We start from the raw sequence: 20,487 nt of genomic DNA, 5'->3' as shown, positions 1-20,487 counted from the left end.
TTTCTGCAAGGTAAGGGAAAGCACAGAAGTGATTTTAATTTTAAACAATAAAGGCAAAGCCAAATATGCTTATCTCTTCTGTAATTTCCCCTCTACCTCAGTGTCATCCTGTTTTTCCTCTTCTCTGTACAGAATGGAAAAACCATGTAAGTCTTGGTGCAAGGTCCATTGAAGCGAAGCAGAATATTCTAGCTGATTTCAGTGACCCAACCATCCCTTGACATTCACATGTAAGTGCATGAGATCATTGTTCTGAAAGAAGTGGTATAGCTGTTGCTTCTCTACCAGAGTTTGAAATCACAGAATCATTTTCCGTTGTTTTAGTTTGGAGTTGTTAGTTTTTTGAAAATTGCAGCTACTCATATTTTTGTCAGTATCCTATCTCATCATCACATTTCACTATTTGTAGGTGCTAAAGATGACCTTTTTTGCTGAAGTGACTTCAGGTAGCAGTGATTCTTTGGTCTGGACTCAGTAATTCTGTGATTCAACCAAAAGGCTGTAATCGTATGACAGATTAGAAGTAAGTAAATATCAGAATTATGCAATGACTCTTAACACAGGGATTTCAATGTGTTTTGTTGCACTATAGTGTTTTAGCATATTTTATGATACTTGCACAGGCATAAAATGTCTGTAACCCATAAACCAAGGAAAAGGCCTAATTGTTCTATGCATGGATTATTTATAACTAAGTGGTTTATGAAGAAGTAAGAGTCCATAAAAAGAATGCCACTTAGTGTTAAAACCAATCTGTTTGCCTCATTTTAATTGGGATGAGAATATTGGATGAGGTTTCAGTAACATTGCATTACGAATATGATGCCTGCATTTAAATTTTAAAATAGAAAGACCAGAAGTAAATATTGATTAAGAAGCCTTGTGTATCAGGGTATAGTCACTATACGACAGATGAAGCCAATGGGCCTTGTGAGATTTATATTTGTCTCATTTGTTCCAAAGCTTAGATTTACTGATTTACTTGGGAGTGGCAAGAACTCCTCAAGATTTTTTTAACATGGGATTTTCTTCACAGAGTAACAATGTCTGTGTATGGATTCATGCGGGCATAATGAGGCATAACTCGAGTATGCAAAGAGTGTTTATGTCAGCTTACCTCATGCTTTCTTCCCATTTTTTTCATTTATTCTCTCCTGTCTTACTGAACCTGTGGTTCTTGACCTCTTGGGACGCATGATTAAACTTCCTCCTTCTCATTCTCTCCTTGTCTTGAAGATACTAGCATAGGTTATACCAGTGCAGTTTTTGTAGAATAATCTTGGGCCAGAACTTGTTTCAAGTTGGCAAATGGGGATGTCAGGCATACTAAATATATTTAATTTTGTTGAATGTGTAAAATAATTTTCTCCTGGATTCCCTGAAGCACCACAGTTCAGCCCAGAGTCAAGCTTTATATCCAAGTTGTTACAGAAATAGTAATACATCAGTCATATAATGGCTTGAATGGCACTGTTACAGTGCACAATTAAAATCTGTCCCTAAGGTGATACTAAAATCCGTTATTAGCCTTGAAAGCCGCTATGGACACTTGACACTTGCTTAAATTTATACACCAATACGTTAATGCTCACCTTTTGCTAACCTGTTGGTTAGTTAGTCTCATTTACTTCTACCCTTCAGTGAAACTATTGCTACTGGTCTACATGTAATTAATAATTATCTTGACTTATGGTCCAATATGTCTACCTTTTAAAAACTACAATTTGGGAAGCTGGTGATGGGGTTTTGTGTGGGAGAAGTAAGGAACTTGGTGTCAACCATATTGTTCATGGATGCCATCCACAATGGAAAGCAAAACCTCAAAGTCAAAGTTGGTGTACTATATGTCTGATTTACAGTTCGTTTTACCTATGTCTGAAAAGAAAGAAACAAATAAAAATGATAAATGAGTAATACTGAGTAATGGGAAGAGTTGTACATTGTGAAGATTAATGGAGAAAAAAAGGTACTTGCAGTTGAACTAGATATAGCAGCAAATAGCTTGCTATTTACTTCTGACAAAAAGAGGGGAGAACAATATCAGAGGTGGAGAGTAACATTAATACTCGAAGGCCAGGGAGAAATAATGTAAATTTTTTTAACAGCATATTTTGCTTCTAATTTTACTCTGGTAATTTGCAGCATAGCAGAATTCATATGTAGCAGTGACAACAATAAATGTGTGCCTCATTCAGTTTAACAGTTTTACCCATATAATAGGAAAGCAATGCTATTTAATAGGGATAATGGAGGTCTAAATTGTGACTGGAAACACTTTTCCTTAGTAATGTAAGTCTCTTGTTAAAATATCTTAAAAAAAAAAAAAAATAGTGCTTCAGTTGAGTGTTCCAAGAATGATGTAGTTTGCTAAATGTGTATATTCAGATAACTAGTAACTTTGCTAAATGTATATACTTGTGTAGCTAGCAGTGCTCTCTCTGGAGACACCAGGGAAGATAAAGACAATAAGGGGTTAGGAAGAAATAATTTATCTTCAGCAAATTGTCTGCTGATATTGATGGTTTAATGTCATCTCTGAGACCCCTTCCAAGTGTTCAAATAAGGAAAAAAGACTTCCTGACTGCCAGAATCTACCTTTGACTACGTGAAAATATCTTGGGTATAGGTTGTTACGTAAGCTGTCAGAGTGAGAATCCATTCTAGGTCTTCAGCCATAAACACTGATACTGCAGTAGTGATAATTGTCCCTACAAAGGAAAAGATCAGCCACGGGAAGAATGTAAGTACAGTCTTCTGTTCAAAACAGTGCAGATGGAAGGTGGGGCAAAAAGTCAGTGCTTTGGAAGGCTTAGTATGTGTGTGTGTATTTATGTCCCCAGTTTTTTGATGTATTGATTTAGGTCTTCAAAGAAACTAAATAGATATTATATGACTCTTAGGAAACCCAGCCATTAATACTGCATCACAGATACTATGGTAGAACTCAAATGATTAAAAACAAGCCAGACAAACAAAATTTAGTAAACAAAACTCCTATTTCATTTATACTTTGTTGCAATCTTTTTTCTAACCTACAACAGTAGTTTGTTTCAGGTAATAAAGTACACTTAAATTTTTAGAAGTCTTCATGTAAACAACAAATCTTCAGCTGATTGAGTAGTACAGTTTATGATTCATCCTTAGTCACTGGAGCTTAGAGCAGAGAATATATTCTAAAAATGCCATGTTGTCAGTGGTTTGTCAATTCATTTCTGAATTAGCACCTGGCTCTAACCAGACTGTCCTGCTTTCTGCAAGCGTAATAAAAAGATAAGCCCTGAGAAGTATAGTTAAAAAAAAAAATACAGCCAGAAAACCTCATTTGCATTCAGATGAGCTATTCTAATGGCATTTTATTCTAATTTATCTTATAGAAATTGTCATAGATTTGATCAAAAGCAGAAAAAAGAAGCATAAATCCAAAAACAGGTTAACAGCATACAAAAACATCTTTCCACTCAGTAACATCTAGTGTACAGTGAATGTACATTATTAATTAGCAGTGTTGGATATGACACTGATATGTCAAATAACTTCACAACAAGCTGAAATACATAATCTCATCTTAATAACTCTTCTTAAAATGCTTATATAGTCCCTTAAAATTGATGACATTTAGTCTCATTTTGGCCACCATTGCAAATAGCATGCAAAATACTTTATTGCCAAAAACAATATTAAAGGGATATAGGAGTGAGCTCATGATATATACACTATACACAAAATTTTCAACCCCATTATCTGATACACCACTAGAGAGAGTCTATAGGGCAAACTGTTTGTAAATTTACATATATAATCTTCTAATGTAAATTTCCTTACATACATTTAGTACAAAGGAGCAAAGATCCTCAAGTAGTATAAAGTCATTTTGCTCCACTAACCCAAGAACAGTAGATAGTGGTATTTACCAGTGCAAAATTTTGGTAGGATGCACAAATGTAGGCCTCTTGACGCAGACCAGACCCTTTCCTGATGATCCTCTTAACCTGCGCAGTTAAGATTACAGGGAAGAGGTTAAAGTTTGGTGGCAGATAGCAAACACTGCTTTTTCTTCCTCTATGACAGAGTATTCAAGGGGAACTTTGCTTAGAGTAACATTTTTGAACAACTAAATAAAAACAAAATTTAGAAGGTAATACGTTTTCATACCTTTGAGCATGGGTAAACTTAGAACATGGTTTGAAAGGTCAGATTTCTACACAACACAAAACAGACACTGTTTTTTGGGTTTTTTTTTTAATTTATTTCCTTTTTCATGAAGCTTACCTGTGGAGAATAGAAGCTGTTATATCACAATATGTGAGGAAGAAAAACAAATCCAACCAAAAACCAAAAACCAAAAAACAGTAGAAATTACTGCTCCCAAACAGGACAGGAATCTGCTGCACATTACAGCAGTTAGCGAGATTTTGCTGTGGTGGAATTTTGCAGTTTTAGGGAACATAGTTTTTTACATGTGTTCTGAGTGAGCCTATCATAAGCGTGTTGGTATTACACAGAGGCTAAATATATTTGCGTGCTGATACAGTTCTAACTAGTTTAAAATTAAACCGCTTTGATTTGTATAAAGGCAGCCATTCTCCCTATTACTGACTTTATAGAACAGTGTACTTAGGTCCAAGAAAACCATCTCTCTTGGAGAGAGATGACAAAGTGTATAAAAATAATCACAGGGATGGTTAAGAACTTCGTAAAAATACCATCAGCTTCTTCATACCATCAGATTGGAGATCAATATGCAGACCTGCAGTTGTGGTTTAATTTTACTCCATTATCATCTATAGTAAACCCTTTAATATTTAAAAAATTAAGTATTAAAAAGTTGAAAAATAGTAAAGCAAAGTCTGCAGGAATTGTGTTTTCTAAACTTTCTTGTTTACAGAAGGATGTGAGAGGCTTTGCCTCTTATAAAAGTAGTTTTTAAACTTCTGGGCAATACTGATCTATGAAATACAAATAGATGGCTACATGGTCTTGCTTCCAACAGCTACATTGCATCAAAGTGAGTAAAAATACATTGTTTAAACTTCTATGGAAATAAAGCTTATAATTGCCAGAAAGAAGTGGTGTAACAGCAGAGTGTATGTTGTATGCAATCAGTCCACAGTATGAAGGTTTTGAAAATAGCAGTCATACCCAAATGATAGGTCCATATATGTAATTGAAAATCAGTTCTTTGCACCCTCTGTGCTAATCTACTCTGTATCAGCTTGGTGGCTAGGTAGGTGGATCTATTAGGTTAAAATACTTAAATCCAAAGCAAAGTAGTTGCTGTATTTTAAATCAGGAAGATAAATCCATGAAGCAATATTTCCCCCCCCCCCTTTGGCTTGTAGTAATAATGTAAAGCATTGCTAACATGTTTTTAGTATATTTATCACTATGTACATGTCACTATATTTTATAAATGTAATTTATTTACATATGCAATTCCACATTCAAATGGCCACAGGAAATTTGAGAGGTTTTGGTTTTTGTTGCTGCTGTTTATTAATTCTTAAAGGTGTTGCTCTGTATTTGTACACAGATGCCATGGCATTGGAACTAAAATGTTCTAAAAATAAGAGTGGAAAAAAGTGTGGCTTTTTTGTACACAGCAGCTAGTCTTTGCAGCAGATACAACATTTGATACTAATTGTTCTTGCAAAGCATCTTTACTGAGAGGCAGATGTTAGTAATGCAAACTTCAGAGCATATCTGCCTGCTCAGTACCTTGAGGCTTGATTTAGAAAAAGCAGTGTTAAAGAGAAGACAGCCAAGTGTTTTTTATCAACTTCATAAGCCATCCAGAACGTCAGGGGCAACATTACTAATATATGTCAGGATAAGTCAAGAATCAGGCCAATCTGCTAATAATAGAAATAAAAGTTACAGCTTCAGCAGCCAAATAATATGCAAATAAATGGCTTATATATATTGTTGAGTATTGAGCATGAAGTTTCTGGTTTATATAGTTGTTTGAAAGTGACAGGGAATTCTGGAGTTCACTGTTTGAATTACAACTTTAATTTCCTCATTTTCTGTTATTTAGACTTACAATGTTCTGAAGCAGTAATGAGGAAAAAAAATTGAAATAAAATGTTATTTGACAAGGACCATGGTGGGGCTTTTTTTCCACAGACTTGAAATGATTTTAATAGATTAAAATCCCCAGGAGACAGGAAGACTGTAGCCTTTCCTCTCTTTTAAAGCCAGATTTTCAAAGCAGTATCTAAAATTGCATTTGAAAGTTGGGGTGGTTTTTTTTCCCCTTTCATGTGCAGTTTAAGAGCTGCAGTTATACAGGCCTATGTTACATTTGGTCTGTAAAAATCAGTCCTTTGCTTTGTATTTTGGGAACTTCTTAATCTTGGGAATTTCTTAATCTCCTTAGGCCATTGAAGGTCAATCAAATGCTGCAGGTTTCATTCTTCCTTTAATATGATTTATCTATTGGGGTTTGATATTCAGTCAAAGAGAAAGATATTTTCTATTAGCAGTCTAGCAGTTGTAACATGAAACTCTGTGCAGGTTAATTTACTCTAGAAAGGTGGGTAAATTACCTTCTGTGAAGATGTGCACTACCTGGCCCTGATGCTTCTGCATCATGATACAGCATACTTAAGGTCAGTTTGGCTGTCTCTGTCCAAGGTCTTCAGTGTTCACTTGCACTCTTCAGTTTGTGCTTTTTAAGGTAAAATACACAGTGTAGGCATGGAAAATGAGCTCTCTTTGGAATAATAACTTAATCTTTGCAAGCCTGTAATTTATTATTCTGAAGGTAAATTAACCACACTTCTATGGAATCAAGTTCTTCCCTATATAATAATAAAAAGCAATTTATTCCCTGCAAAATGAAACAATTTCAGCAACAGAAGTGCTGAAGTCACAAAATGTGATAACCTCTTAACTGGTTCAGTATGACATCTCAAATAATGCCTTGCAATCTTCCGTTCAACAGCAGGGTATTCACAGCTTCACCAAAGCTAGTTGATAACTGGATTGGGTGTCTGTGTTGAGGTTTTGATAGTGGGGGAGCTGCAGGTCTGGCCTTTGCAGGAGGAGGTCAGGGGCTCCGCCACGCTGGACAGAGTTGGCTCCAGCTGGCTTCTCACCAGACCTGCTGCAGGACACAGCTGAGCCCATCAGTTAAGTGAAAACGTTTCGAAGAAAGGACAAAAAATGTGTCGTGGTTTGAGCCCAGCCGGTAACTCAGAACCACACAGCCGCTCGCTCACTCCCCCCCCCGCCCCTTCTTCCTCCCCCCGCTCCCGGAGGGATGGGGAGGAGAATGGGAAGAATGTAACTCCCACGGGTTGAGATAAGAGCAGTCCCGCAACTAAGGTATAACACAAAACCACTACTACTACCACCAATGATAATAACGATTAGTGAAATAACAAGGGGAGAGGATACAATTGCTCACCACCCGCCGACCGATACCCAGCCCGACCCGAGCAGTGATCTGGGCCTTCCGGGTAACTCCCCCCGGTTTATATACTGGGCATGACGTGCTGTGGTATGGAATACCCCTTTGGCTAGTTTGGGTCAGGTGTCCTGTCTCTGCTTCCTCCCGGCTTCCCCTCTTCCCTGGCAAAGCATGAGACTGAGAAAGTCCTTGGTTGGAATAAACATTACTAAGCAACAACTAAAAACATCGGTGTTATCAGCGTTGTTCCCAGGCTGAAAGTTAAAAAACACAGCACTGCACCAGCTACTAAGCAGGAGAAAAATGACTGCTATAGCTGAACCCAGGACAAAATGCCAAAGAGGTAGAAGAGGAGGGGACAAAAAGAGTGAGGAACAACAGAGGGAACACCATGTTCAGAGGAGGAGGTGCTCCATAGCAGAGCAGACAGTCCCTATGAAGGGGCTGTGGGTAAACCCATGTCAGAAGAGGTGTATCCCTGAAGGGACTGCAGTCTGTGGATGCAGCCACACCACAACAGGTACACGCCCAAAGGGATTGCAGCCAGATCTTGGGAAAAATAAGAAACAGAGAGCGGTAGAAAGAAACCCTTTTGTCCTGACCACCCTGACCAGCACTGCTCATTGCCTCACTGAAGGGACTGAGTATAACCTGCGGCCATAACAAAGTGGGAGGAGAGGTGTCTGGGATGAAGTTGAGCATGGAAGTGATGTTGAGCCGGGGAAAAGAAGAAAGGTGTTTTCCCTAAGTGTAGAAATGTTTGGTTTTTTTATTTTGTTTTTGTTTCCCAGTACCAGAATCAGTAATTAAATATTATTTAATTGACAATTATTTTTTTCTAAGTCTGTTTCATCAGTGGCGGAACTTGGTAAGTGATCTCTTCATTAGGGACTGTAGTGATAGGACAAGGGGTAATGGGTTCAAACTTAAACAGGGGAAGTTTAGGTTAGGTATAAGGAAGAAATTCTTTACTGTGAGGGTGGTGAGGCACAGGCACAGGTACAGGTTGCCCAAGGCAGTTGTGAATGCTCCAAACTGGCAGTGTTCAAGGCCAGGTTGGACAGAGTGTTGGGTGACATGGTTTAGTGTGTGGTGTTCCTGCCCATGGCAGGAGGGTTGGAACTAGATGATCTTAAGGTCCTTTCCAACCCAAACCATTCTATGATCTCCCTATTTCTCCTATTTTCTCCCTTGTCTCCCTGAGGCGGGGTGTGAGCAGATGGCTGAATGGGAGCTTGGCTGCTAGCAAAGGCCAAACCACCACGATAACCACATGTCTTGACCTTAGAGATTTGATAAAGAATCTACTGTTTGTTACTAGGCATTATTTGTCATGAAATGTGGCATGGTAAGTGGTAGATGATAAATCCATGCTCACACCCAACAGCCACTTTTTTTGGCTCATTTGTTCTCAGGATGCTTGTGTGGCCTCCGGACTTGTCTGATATCATACTGTCGAGATAAGTGATCATCATCAGATAGATGATTTCTTCATTGCCAGTCCTCATGTTTCATTTGGCTTTCCCCTCCTTAAGAAACTGCCAGATCGGTTACAGACCAGCCAGGGTAATATCTTGGTTGCTCTTTCCAGACGAGCAATGTGAGAAGCTAGGCTGTAGTTGTAGCCCCATACTGACAGTTACTGATGCGTGCTCTGCGTCATAAGAGGTGCCTTGATAACACTGAATGATGCTATGGAGAAAAAGTTGAGAGAATTTGAATGTCTGTCTGCTCCTCATCTCAGGGGAATTTGGGGCTAATAAAATGTTATTGTGGAAGATATTAGGAATTAAAGGTCTCTGAATACTTTATCCGTTGATTTATTGCACCAAAGAGGAAACCTTTTATCCCCATCTACTCATCCTAGACATCCAGACATAAAATTAAATCGCACCGTCTGCTCCACATTTGAAAGAAAGCATGTACACACCATTCTGGGGTAGGTTTGCCTGGATTTGACTCTCTGTAGTTGGTTCAGGGGATCAGAACATGCATTGGTTGTCATGCAAGGCAAAGATGGACTTGCCTGTAGTCTGGAACTACTCTTTCCACTCACCCTCGCTTCAGCCGTTTGGATATGAGAAGTTGTCACTGATTTGTGAAATTATCTTTGAGGTGATTGCGGACTTCAGAATTATCAAAGAGTAGTTCTTAAAATAGATTTAACACAAAGAGTGACAGTGCTGCCCTCACTGTGTTTTAACAGATAAATTATTATTTATTAAATTATAATAATAATAATAAGCCCATGATACCTAACTCTACAGTGGAAAATATTTATTAACTTTATTGACAATTTAATGTATTTTATCAAGTTTTGTTTATGAGTTGCTTTTGATCCTGAGACATGGGATTACTTTTGTTTTCTAAGTGAATGAATGTGCAAACACAATCTGGTTTTGGGGAGACCGGTGCATATGGTTTTGCAATTTACTCCTCAACAGCATCATAATGAGGAATATTTAAGACTTTGTTTTTTAAATTCTGGATAGATTAAATGAGGCTTTGGGGTAAAGCATGAGCTGGATTTTATACTGAGAATCTCCAATTCTTCTCTCTTTTCTCTTTCTGCTAGAATTTATCATGTCCAAGTATAATGTATAATTTTGTAATTATTTTCTTTCAAATGAAAACATTCCTGCTTGGTGTTCATATATTTAGGGGAAGGAGGGAATGCAGAAAAAAAATACCCATTTTTGTGATTACATTTTAAATTTCATGTTGCTGAAGTGACTGAGTACTGGATCAAGTTAAAACCAAGTGAATAACTCAAGTCACTCGAGTAACAAACACATTTCATTCCCTGTGTTACAAGTTTTCAGTGGCCCACAAGAAAGTGAAAAAAACAGTTTCACTGAAAGTCCAGAAAAATGGCTTGTAAAATTTCCTATGTTATTTTTAGTGTATTCCTCTTTCTGGAGATGTCTTACCAACTGTAGAACACCTGAAAAACTTTGAACTACATCTGCTTTATGGGCTGTACTGAACATCAGCTGTTCTTGCCACTGCTGTAATTTTCTTGTGTCTATATACTGAATTTATCCAAGGAGTTCTGGTATCAGTAGTGACAGTAGTAACATCATTGTGAGAGTTGAGTGAGACAAAAGTAGTTATTTGCAAAATTAAACAAATGTCTGCCTTGTTTCTCTGACAAAGCTGTGCCTTCCTGATTAATAATACATTTTTCATGAAACAAAGGATGTATTTCCCTAGGTGTTTCATCATCTAATGAATATAGAATTGTTTTAAATGACGCAAATACCAAGCAGATTTAAAGCAAAACAGTGCTGGTTAATGTGTTTTGATTATATGCTATGTACAAGTAAATATACATTTATTTTACAATTTCAGGTACCTTTACCTCATACCCTCTGCATATTGAAATTCAGATTGATGAATACAAAATCAAAAGCAGGCATAAAATAGATCCTTTAAATTCTCCCAATTCAGAGGAAAACTATTTTTATAGCACTTTTTCTTTTTATTCCCCCCCCCCCCCCCCCGCTCAGGAAATGGCAAATATTTATTTATCCAGCTACCTCCACATTTTCCACCATCATTATTCACAATGATGCCCACAGTGATAAGTGGTCAATGACCCTGGTGCAGGGTGAACTACAGCAGTCCTGCTGAGCTGCCTGTTATTCATCGCAGTGGTAGAACAATTGCAACAGCACAGTGACATTTTGCTAAAAGCTCTCATTTTTCTAGTAGCGTATTATACTTGTGGAATAAAATGCTTTCTGAAAGACCAACCACATCTTTTCTCTGCCTGAAAGGTCACTTTTGTTTGTTCTTTCTTATTTTGGTGAATTATAAAATAGAGAGGAAACTCAGACAGTAGAGGAAACGCCAGAACTACCAAATGGTAATAATTCTGTACAAATGTCTCCATTTACACACTCGAACTTGCGCTTAGAGAACTTAGAACTAGATTTAACACTGTTTGCTAGGTGGTGTCAGCTGCTGATTATCTAAGTGAAATGTAGGTTACTTCTTCCAGTTGTTTTCTGTGCTGGTTTGGTATCACTTCTGAATGTTGCCATTAGGGAAATTGTTGTGTGGCAGTTGAGGGAGGAGTACCTTTTACATCTTTTATTGTTTTGAAGTTGATTTGTAATCTTTTTGCTATTGGATTTGCATGAGTGGGTAACGTTTTGGACGGAGCACTGAGAAGTTAGTTACAAGTCTTTTCAGGGAAATTCCTTTCCCACATATACACACCTTTAAGTGGGGCTGAAGTTAATATATTTTAATAAGATACAACATAGTTCCTGTGCTGCATTTAGGGTTCATTGTGTCCTCTCCTCTTGCTGTGCACATTCTATAAGAAGCTGGCTCTCCTCTCTCTTCCCTCCTGTGCTGAGGAAGGAATGTTACTCCAAGGTCCGCTTGGATGGGTTTCTGAGCAACCTGATCTAGTGGAAGATGTCCCTGCTCACTGTGCAGAGAGCAGGGTGGACTAGATGACCTTTAAAGGTCTCTTCCAACTCAAACCTATTCCATGATTTCTCTCAACCTGCTGGGTGCACTCTTGCTAATTCAGTGAAGGATTGCCACCAGGGTACATTGCCTATTCATGTTCAATTCTCTGCTGACTGGCACTCCCGACCAATTTTCTGCAAAACTGCTCTGTAGTCTGTTGGCCATGTAGTGATGCATGGGGTTATTCTGTCCTAGATACAGCACTATACATCTGCTTTTGTTGAACTTTGAGGGTTTTGGGAATTTGTTTCTCCAGCCTGTTACAATCATTCTCAATTGCCTTATTCTCTGGAGTGTTGGTGACTACCCCCTGCCCTTTTGGTATCATCTGCCAACTTGCTGAGGGTGTGCTCTGCCTCATTGTACAGGCCATTAATAGTGATTTTACATGGTATTTGTGCCAGTATTGATCTCTGAGGGATGCCGTTACTAGCTGGCTGCCAGCTGGCACTCATATTGGTGATCACAGTCCTTGGAGTCCAGCTGTCCAGACATTTTTCTGCACACCTTATAGTCTGCGTATCGACGTGGTGATTAACTGGTGGTGGTGTAAAGGAGCAATATGCAGAATGTGTCACGGAGAAGTCGTTTAAACAGGGAGTACACATGATTAGTTCTTAAAACTGAAAGAAATTGTTATTTGCTTTGAAAGAAAAAGATTCCTAATACAATTTTGAGTATTACAACTGAATAGATAAAAAGAAATCAGTGTATTGTTTGTGACCACTTGTCAAGGTCTGACTGGAGAAAACCCAGTGTCGGAAATATTTTGTTCATGATCCCCAAAGTGAAATTAAGATGCAAATAAGGTCAAGTACTGCAATCGGTCAATTTGTTTATTATTATTATTATTTGAAACAGATAGGGCAGAGTGACAGTCACCACCACAGGTCCAGCAAGGTCCCCAGGGTCAGTATTCTACGTCTGCAGTGGTGGGTGATTATCTTTGTCCCCTTTTATTATGTGTTGGAGGGAAGTACCTCTGTCCTAAATGTAACGTACTGCACATTCCTGGTTGATCATGAGCATTGAGCTGGTCTTGCAGCCAGCTCTCCAACTGCACATGTCTGTTAGCAATCCTTGAGACAATGGACAGTGGAGTGTCATCTATCTTTCACACCTACCTTTCACACTCATCTTTCACACCCATTTCTTTCACACCCATCTTTGAGAAAATGGTGGAATGTGATTTCAGTTCAGTCTCTCACACCACTATGGAAAGGAACATTTGTGCATGTTGTCATCTCTTTCAGTGTAACCCCCTCCCCCCCCCCCGCTGATTTTCATTAGTTTGGCAGCTGTCCTAGTGAAAGCAAGTCTGTTTCAGTAAGTATTTGAAAGACAATTAAGCACAGAACCATCTCAGTAAAACTCTGTTGGTTTAGTTTTATTGAGGTCTGGGGATGACTTGCAAAACCTGTCTCATTGGGGAGCTGGTAATTTGACAACTTAGATTCTAGTGAGATTCAGCACTCAGTGTGGAGGGCCTAATGCAGCTTTCAGGACCAGAAATTCTAATCATATAGTTGGTTGTCCTTGAAACAAAAGTATTTTAAAGCTCTTCTGTGGACAGGAGTTGTCTCTGTGTTATTTCACATAACCCATTAAAATTTCATGCCTGGGGAAAACTTATAGTGCTGTGCTATTTCCTTGATATAGCTCTTTGGAATAGCTTTTCCACCATTTTATGAAGTTGCCCAGAGAAATGTAATAGATGTGAAAAGTTCTCAAAGGCAAATCAGTGTACATCTCTACCTCCTGTATAGCGGTCTGCGGTGAGCTATTAGTCAAGTAGCTGATTATACATGATGTTGAAACCAGAAAATTAACTGCTCTGCAGCTGAATGTATTTAGAGAATCAAAGCATAGCATGCCTTAAACTAGTAAATGAATTAACATTCTTGTCTAGAATGTGTTTGTTAAATTGTTATGCTAATACTCTGATTATAATTATTACGGCCAAAATAGCTGACTACTGAACTGACACCTGATTTTTATCTGTTTTTATCTGTTTTTTTATCTGTTTTCTTTTATCTTTAATGTCGTAAACAGATTTTTGAAAACTATGCTTTCTCTCACAGCTGAAGAATATGTGGTTCATGCTGACAGGATGATTCTTTTTACTGCATTGGTTTTCTAGAAAAACAGTTTCACCTCAAGATGATTTTCCTTACTCACATTTTCATTTGTATTTTATGTATTACTGCCTGACAGGTTGACCTTTTCACATTGCATGCTGTGAAATGTTGCTACTAAGGATAGTTGATAGCAAAACAGGTTCTTTCCTAGCTCTTCTTAAAAATGCTGAAAGTTTAACGATTTCTAATTAAGCTACAGAACTGTGTATTATTAGAAACTTGTACTTAAAGAAGAGATACTTCTTCCCTTCCTGTACCTAGAAAGACAGTTAGTGCCCATTGAACTTCTGAGATAATATGTAGAGCTCATGAGCGGTCACCACAAATGGTATTTGAAAAAAGATTTTAAAAACTTCAGCTTTGTTAGCAATCATTTTGCTTTAATAATACAAGTTTATAGCCCATACTGGGAAAATAAGGTATGTCCTTGCACATCTGCATTTGGTTATATTTACCATGGGATTAAGTTTCCCAGTTTTTTAGCCTGGCTGCTTCAAACATCAAAGTTTTATATACTTGCTGTCTTGTTATTTATCTTTTTAAATGGTATAGCCATGTAACTTGGTGTAATTGTGAACTGTGAAAACTATTTTTTTTTAATGTCTTCATTTGATTAACTGATTCTGTGAAAGGACAGGGAGGTTTTTGTGTTTTAAGGTATGAAATAAGGTGAAAGGAAATGTGCAGAGACCAGTTATACTTTTTTAATGTTTTCCAACTGTATAGCTGTTATTCTTAATAACCAATGTTGTCCTGAGGTGAGGAAAGCCACCTCTTAATTTGCAGTCAAAAAGTGGGGCTGATCAAGTTATATTTTCCCTTAAAGTTATATAGAATGCTTGCAACTAAGCTTGAAGGACCTAAACCCAAGACATGGACAACAACTCAATATCCTTTCCTCTATGATATCCTCCTAGAAAAGAGGTAAACACACCTATTCCTTCTTTCTAATGGTTAAAAACTGACTGTACATGCAAGGAAGTTCTAGGAGGAAGCTATCTGTACCAAAGGAACAAAAGAAAAGATCATCTTTACAGATAATTTTTAGTACATTTAACTCTTAGCTGTTAGTTTATGTAGAAACTCCGCTGATCCTCTGAAGGAAATTACTATTAGTGGTTTAAAGTTTCTCATCGTTTTAAGTATATATATGCCAGGTATTACTCTAATACATGCTACTGTTTTATTTCTGTCCATCTGAAATGCATAAGATATTAGAAGCAATTTTAGTTTGTATGTATGAGAGTCTAACTCCGCCCCATTAATAGACAACAGCTAGCATAAATTAGGAAATTATTCTTATGGGAGAAAAAGAGCCTTTATATTTCTTGTTCTGTTTTCATCTTGTTTGTGGTAAATCTTCAGAGATTAAAATTTCTCTCCTAGTATTCAGTAATAAAAAAATGATATCTTTCTTTTTTTGAGTCAGCTCCAAGTCTTTCATCAGCTTTAATAATAATATGAAGGTGGTTTTGTCTCTCCCCATTTTCCTAGAAGATGTAAATCTATTAAGGCTGGCAGATTTATCAGCAGTAATTTTTATTTGTAATTATCCAAAACCACAAATTATCTTGGCCATATTTTTTTAGCATCTGACCAGTTGTACTTTATAAAGAACAACTGTAGAGACATTGCATCAATTCTCAGTAGTTGAAAAATATATTATATATTCTGAATATATTATAACCATATATTTATGGTTATGATTTAGTTTGGATCTTTGTGACAGAAGCTTTATACCTGCCTTGAGTACATAATGTAACATGACAGAGAAGATAAAATCTGGTTTAAATAGATAACAGCGCTGTGATTACAGCCTGGCAAGAAACTGAATAGTGCACACCAGTGTTCTTCCCCAGCTCTTGTCTGATACCAATTTTTAGGGGTCACTGAAGTCAGGCTTCCTTCTTGGCACTTGGTCGCAGTCTGCCTGCAGTCTCTGGCACGGGACATGTAAGGTGAGCTGATACTGCACAGCATTAGAAACTGAAAACCTCAAACTTCTATCCAGCTTTAGGAGGGTATCTTCTAATGTCATAATTAATAGGAGAATGGGCTCTCTTATGGAGGAAGTACCCACACAGAAAACCCCACTGACACCGAGAAAAGAAAATAATGTACGCATTTGCAGTAAAGGTTTATTTTCTTCCTTTCTAACTCCAAAGGGAAGAAGGGTGACAAATATGGTGATGAAAAGGCAAAGCACACCTGTCCTCACTTGCACCTTGTATAGGCTTCTTTTTCCCTTTTGAGTTTTCTCAGCAGTTTCTTATCCACATGTGGAGGCCTCCTGGCCTTCCTGCCCCATTTCCTTCTTGTCGGGATGCAATGCTCCTGAGCTTGGAGCAGGTGATCCTTGAATATCAATCAGCAGTCATGCACACCCCTGCCCTTTATGACTGTATTCCATGGAACCTTACTGAGCAGGTTCCTGAAGAGACTGAAGTCTACTTTCTTGAAGTCCGGGGCAGTGAGCTTGCTGTGTGCCCTTCTTACTGCCCTGAGGATCTTGAACTCCACCATCTCATGAAGAGCTCTAGCTTGCTATCTACATTGATGTAATTAATTATATGCATACTTCCTGATTACTGATTATACTGTTGCATAAGTGACAGATTATACTTTGAAGTGCAATAACAGGTAAATCCTACATGAACTGTCCTAGTAGAAGTAGATCCATTTCAACATTTTAAAGCAGTCCTTATGAAGAAATACATACAGGAGACGTGTGTCACAGTTCAAAAGTAATGCACTTCAGTGCAGTAACCTCTCTTCTAGCATATGAGTTTTCAAAAGGAGAAATGAAGCTGTGCTTTTTGACAAATTTCATTATCTGAGGTAGATCTGCAAAACATCCCTTCTTCTGAACTAGGCATGTATTGCACTGGGCAAATGATTTTTTTAGCCACAGTTTTCTTTGCAAAAGAATGCCATGTAGGTTGTATTAACACATTTTTGTGATTCTGATGGGAAGTAGCAGACAGCTAAAGTCTTTAAATAAAAAGTACCTGAATGTGTGAAGGGCAACACATGAAAAAGTAGACAGCCTTTGAAAGAGACCAGCATTTTTGTGTGTATAAATAGACTTCAGTGGCAACTTGAGCATCTTCTAAAGAGCAGTGCTCACTTTGCTTAGCCAATAAGTAGGATTTGATGCCATGAAAAAAAAAATTCCAGCACTGAGACAAACAGTTGATACAAAACTGACTGCTGTATGAGCATCACAGGGAATCTGTTTTGCTTTTCTCTGAAATACTAGCACAAATAAGATAGCAGACTGTTTGCACCAGTGATCTGATAGGGTATAGCACATCTCATCTTCTTTTGAATGTTTTCTGCATGCATAGCTATCTGAATGAAGAGATTTTATAGAGCTATGGGTGCTAGGGGTTTTATCTCTTATCCTTATTTCAGCTCTCTAATGTTGAGGTAAATTATTTTCAAGAAAATAGATTCCATATGTAAAGTTGAGCATGTGTTTAACATGTTCTCTTAGATCTAAATCACTGTTAGAAGACAGGAAGATAGGGTGAGTCAGAAAGTCAGTTTTGTGTGGAATTTAAAGCCAACATGAGTACGTCTCTATGCTTGATCCTAAACAAGCTATTGCCATCAGATCAGAATAACTGGCTTCCACAGACAGTGAGAGGCGAAGAAATAGAATGAAGTGAAAACTGGGACAGCTACAGAAAAAATGTGTGAAGTCTTAGACATTACTGGGCAGAAAAGAATGTCCAAATGCTTCCTGTGCGGAGAAGTAGGGCTTGTTACCGCGTAGTCTATAATCACAGGAAGAGAAAGAGGAAGGCAGATTGGTGTTTTTTGCTGTTGCTACCATGTCCTTGGAAGAATGGCTTGCCGTTTGCACAGATGCTTATTAGAAGCAGCCTAGAAAGAATAACTCAATCACGAAATCTACATGTTTCCCTACTCTGCCTTAATTTCTAAGTCTGTATTACGGAGATAATAGCATAGGAAATGTTTTGAGCAAGTTATTACAAATAAGACTGATACAAATTATAACAAAACTATTAACCCGACATTTCACCCCAAGCCGCCTAGTTTAGCAGCCTTGGCAGGTAAGTGTGCCGGTTTAAGAGACTAATACCAAAACATCTGTGCTTCAGCAAGAATATACGCTTTTCTAGTTCACAAGTCTGGAGTGTTCTGTTTTGTCAGCCTGTGAACTCATATTCTATACAGTATCATTTGTCAGAAGTCCATTTCACTTTTACAGTCCCTCTGTTTTCCTACTTCTGAATTATGGTTTTCTGCATGCCTTGGTGACAAAAATAATACATGGTACATAATGTCTTATGTTTCTGATTGGATTTTTTTTTCCCCCTAGTTTTTAAATAATTACCTTTTGTTTCCATTCTATGGAGAAATGATTTTACGGCTTCAGCATTTTTTTTTCCTGTTTCTAATCCTACTCAGGCACTAAACTAGGAAAAAAATCCTGAAATAAAACAGGGAAAACAGTCTGTGTTCTTACTTGCCCTTAAACTAATTAAAATATGGTTATATTGCTATCTGTTTAGTTTCTTAATTTAATTTTGTGGGGAATGGAAATCACTTAATGTGAAATAGGCAGTTAGGACTGCCTGCTTTCCTGTGTTTTAAGTGCTGGGTGAGGACAGCAGCTTAGTTTAGAGATTTGCCTTCAAACAATTCTTATTCCTTAAAAAATCTCTCGTTTGTGCTTTCATTAGAACATAAATAGGAAGGGGAACATTCTGGAAAATTTCTCATTTGAATTGTTTTTATAACCTGGAGTTCAACAGTGAATGTCCTTTATTTTTCAAAAGGCATGAAGGACATTGGGAACTCCTCAGACACTCTTATTTTGTGGGAGAAGTAATTTGTTTGGCTTCGTGAAATGCTTAGCACAGTAGAGTTGGAGCTCTGAAGTGCAGGGACATTGCAGGACAGTGAAAATAAATGATTGTTGTAACTTGAACTGTTTCAAACCCAACGTAGCATGGAGCTTAATATTAGAAACAAGTTTATCCCTAATTCTAAGTAGAATGGCACACTTATAAAGTTTTTCTTTCTAGAGCTCCAGTCTAAGATGTGTAAGGGTTTAGGTGGAAGGAAAGCAGTTTGTGACACTTGTCCTTATCTTGGGACAGGAGTGTTATGAGGTACCCCAGCATCTAGAGAAAGAGCACTCCACTACTGAACTTGAAAAAAACATCCCCTCCTTCTGAGAAAGTACCACCTGAGACTGTTTGCCTGCACAGCGCCTGTCCATCTTGCTTGACAGTTTCCAGCACACTCTGTGGGTAACACAAATGTGGTGAGTATACAAGGTACCTCATGTTCTCAGGCAAAAAGACACTGTCAAAGACTAAATTTGCAAAAGAAAAATTGTTAAAACTTGTTGATAAGTAAAATAGCAACAGGCACAACGACCAGATGGTGCTCACAGAAAACTTGAAGGAATTAATCATTTTGTTCTCAAGTCTGGTAGCAAAAATGTGTTTGCTATATTTAGATGATGATAGGTTACTAAAGAGTTTCAGAGTAATTGGAATTTTGTAAAACTCTTTGACAAAATGGTAATGGAAGAACTGTAGGCTAGGTGATTCAGAACCAGATAGTTTGGTTCAAGCACTAAGTGGTGCTATTTTGAGAGCCAGTTTGAACAGAGGTAGAGGAGAACCCCAGCTTAGTTGAGAAAACAGTCACTGACAGCCCCATGGTGTTTTAGACAGTTGCTTGTTTAGTCCAAACCTTCCTCTCTTACTTGTCTTTCCCTTTTAGCCCTTGTGACATTAGCTAATGAAGTGTTTGATAGAAGACTTCAAGTATGAAAGAAAAGAAATAAACTAGACCATGCAATATGTTGGAAACTAAAATATTTTAGTTTTGATGTGGGGTTTTTTTGTGGTTTTGGTTTTTGTTTTGTTTTGTTTTGTTTTGTTTTGTTTTGTTTTGTTTTAAGGGGGAGTGGAACCAAAATGAGAATATTGTGTTTGCACAGTCCGACTAAATGACCTGGTACATCTTTCCTTCTTGGCAGTGCTGTTGCTTAGTCACTACCAGCAAAGGAGACACTAGACATAAATACTTATTTTAGGGTTTTATCACAGAGGAATTACTATTACTTTCAGTTTCTGTTTTATTTTTCAAACCCTTGTATTTCTGGTCCCTGTTTGGTGGAGAAATGTGTATTCTTATATTAGAAAATTAAAATGAATTGATGCTGTTCCTGAGCACAGGACTAGAAATGCTCCAGTGGTCTCCTGGATTTTCCTAATTATGTCTGGATGAGCTTTGCCTAGAACATGTCAGGATAACGTGGTACTTCTGCTTGCTGTGAACTTTCTGTTCACAACTGTGATCCTATGATTCTCCAGTTGTAAATCAATCTTTTTCAGTATTCTGTTGCCTGCTAGAGCTGAAGCAAACAAAAGGTAAGGTTTTCTACCATTATGGACAGGCGGCTCT

General features: G+C 37.8%; 1 long non-coding RNA gene across 1 annotated transcript; it reads left to right on the top strand.

Moving 5' to 3' along the window:
* The first annotated feature begins 143 nt into the window (after nucleotides 1-143).
* Nucleotides 144-19,307, top strand: LOC115605777. Its single transcript, XR_003990718.1, has 3 exons — nucleotides 144-230; nucleotides 410-523; nucleotides 19,167-19,307. It is a non-coding gene; the product is annotated as an uncharacterized LOC115605777 (long non-coding RNA).
* Nucleotides 19,308-20,487: the final 1,180 nt, after the last annotated feature.

The sequence above is a fragment of the Strigops habroptila genome, chromosome 3 (assembly GCF_004027225.2).
Source record: "Strigops habroptila isolate Jane chromosome 3, bStrHab1.2.pri, whole genome shotgun sequence".
Classification (NCBI taxonomy): domain Eukaryota; kingdom Metazoa; phylum Chordata; class Aves; order Psittaciformes; family Psittacidae; genus Strigops; species Strigops habroptila.
Note: the sequence above shows the minus strand (reverse complement) of the source record. Positions and strands in the feature narration are given on the sequence as shown.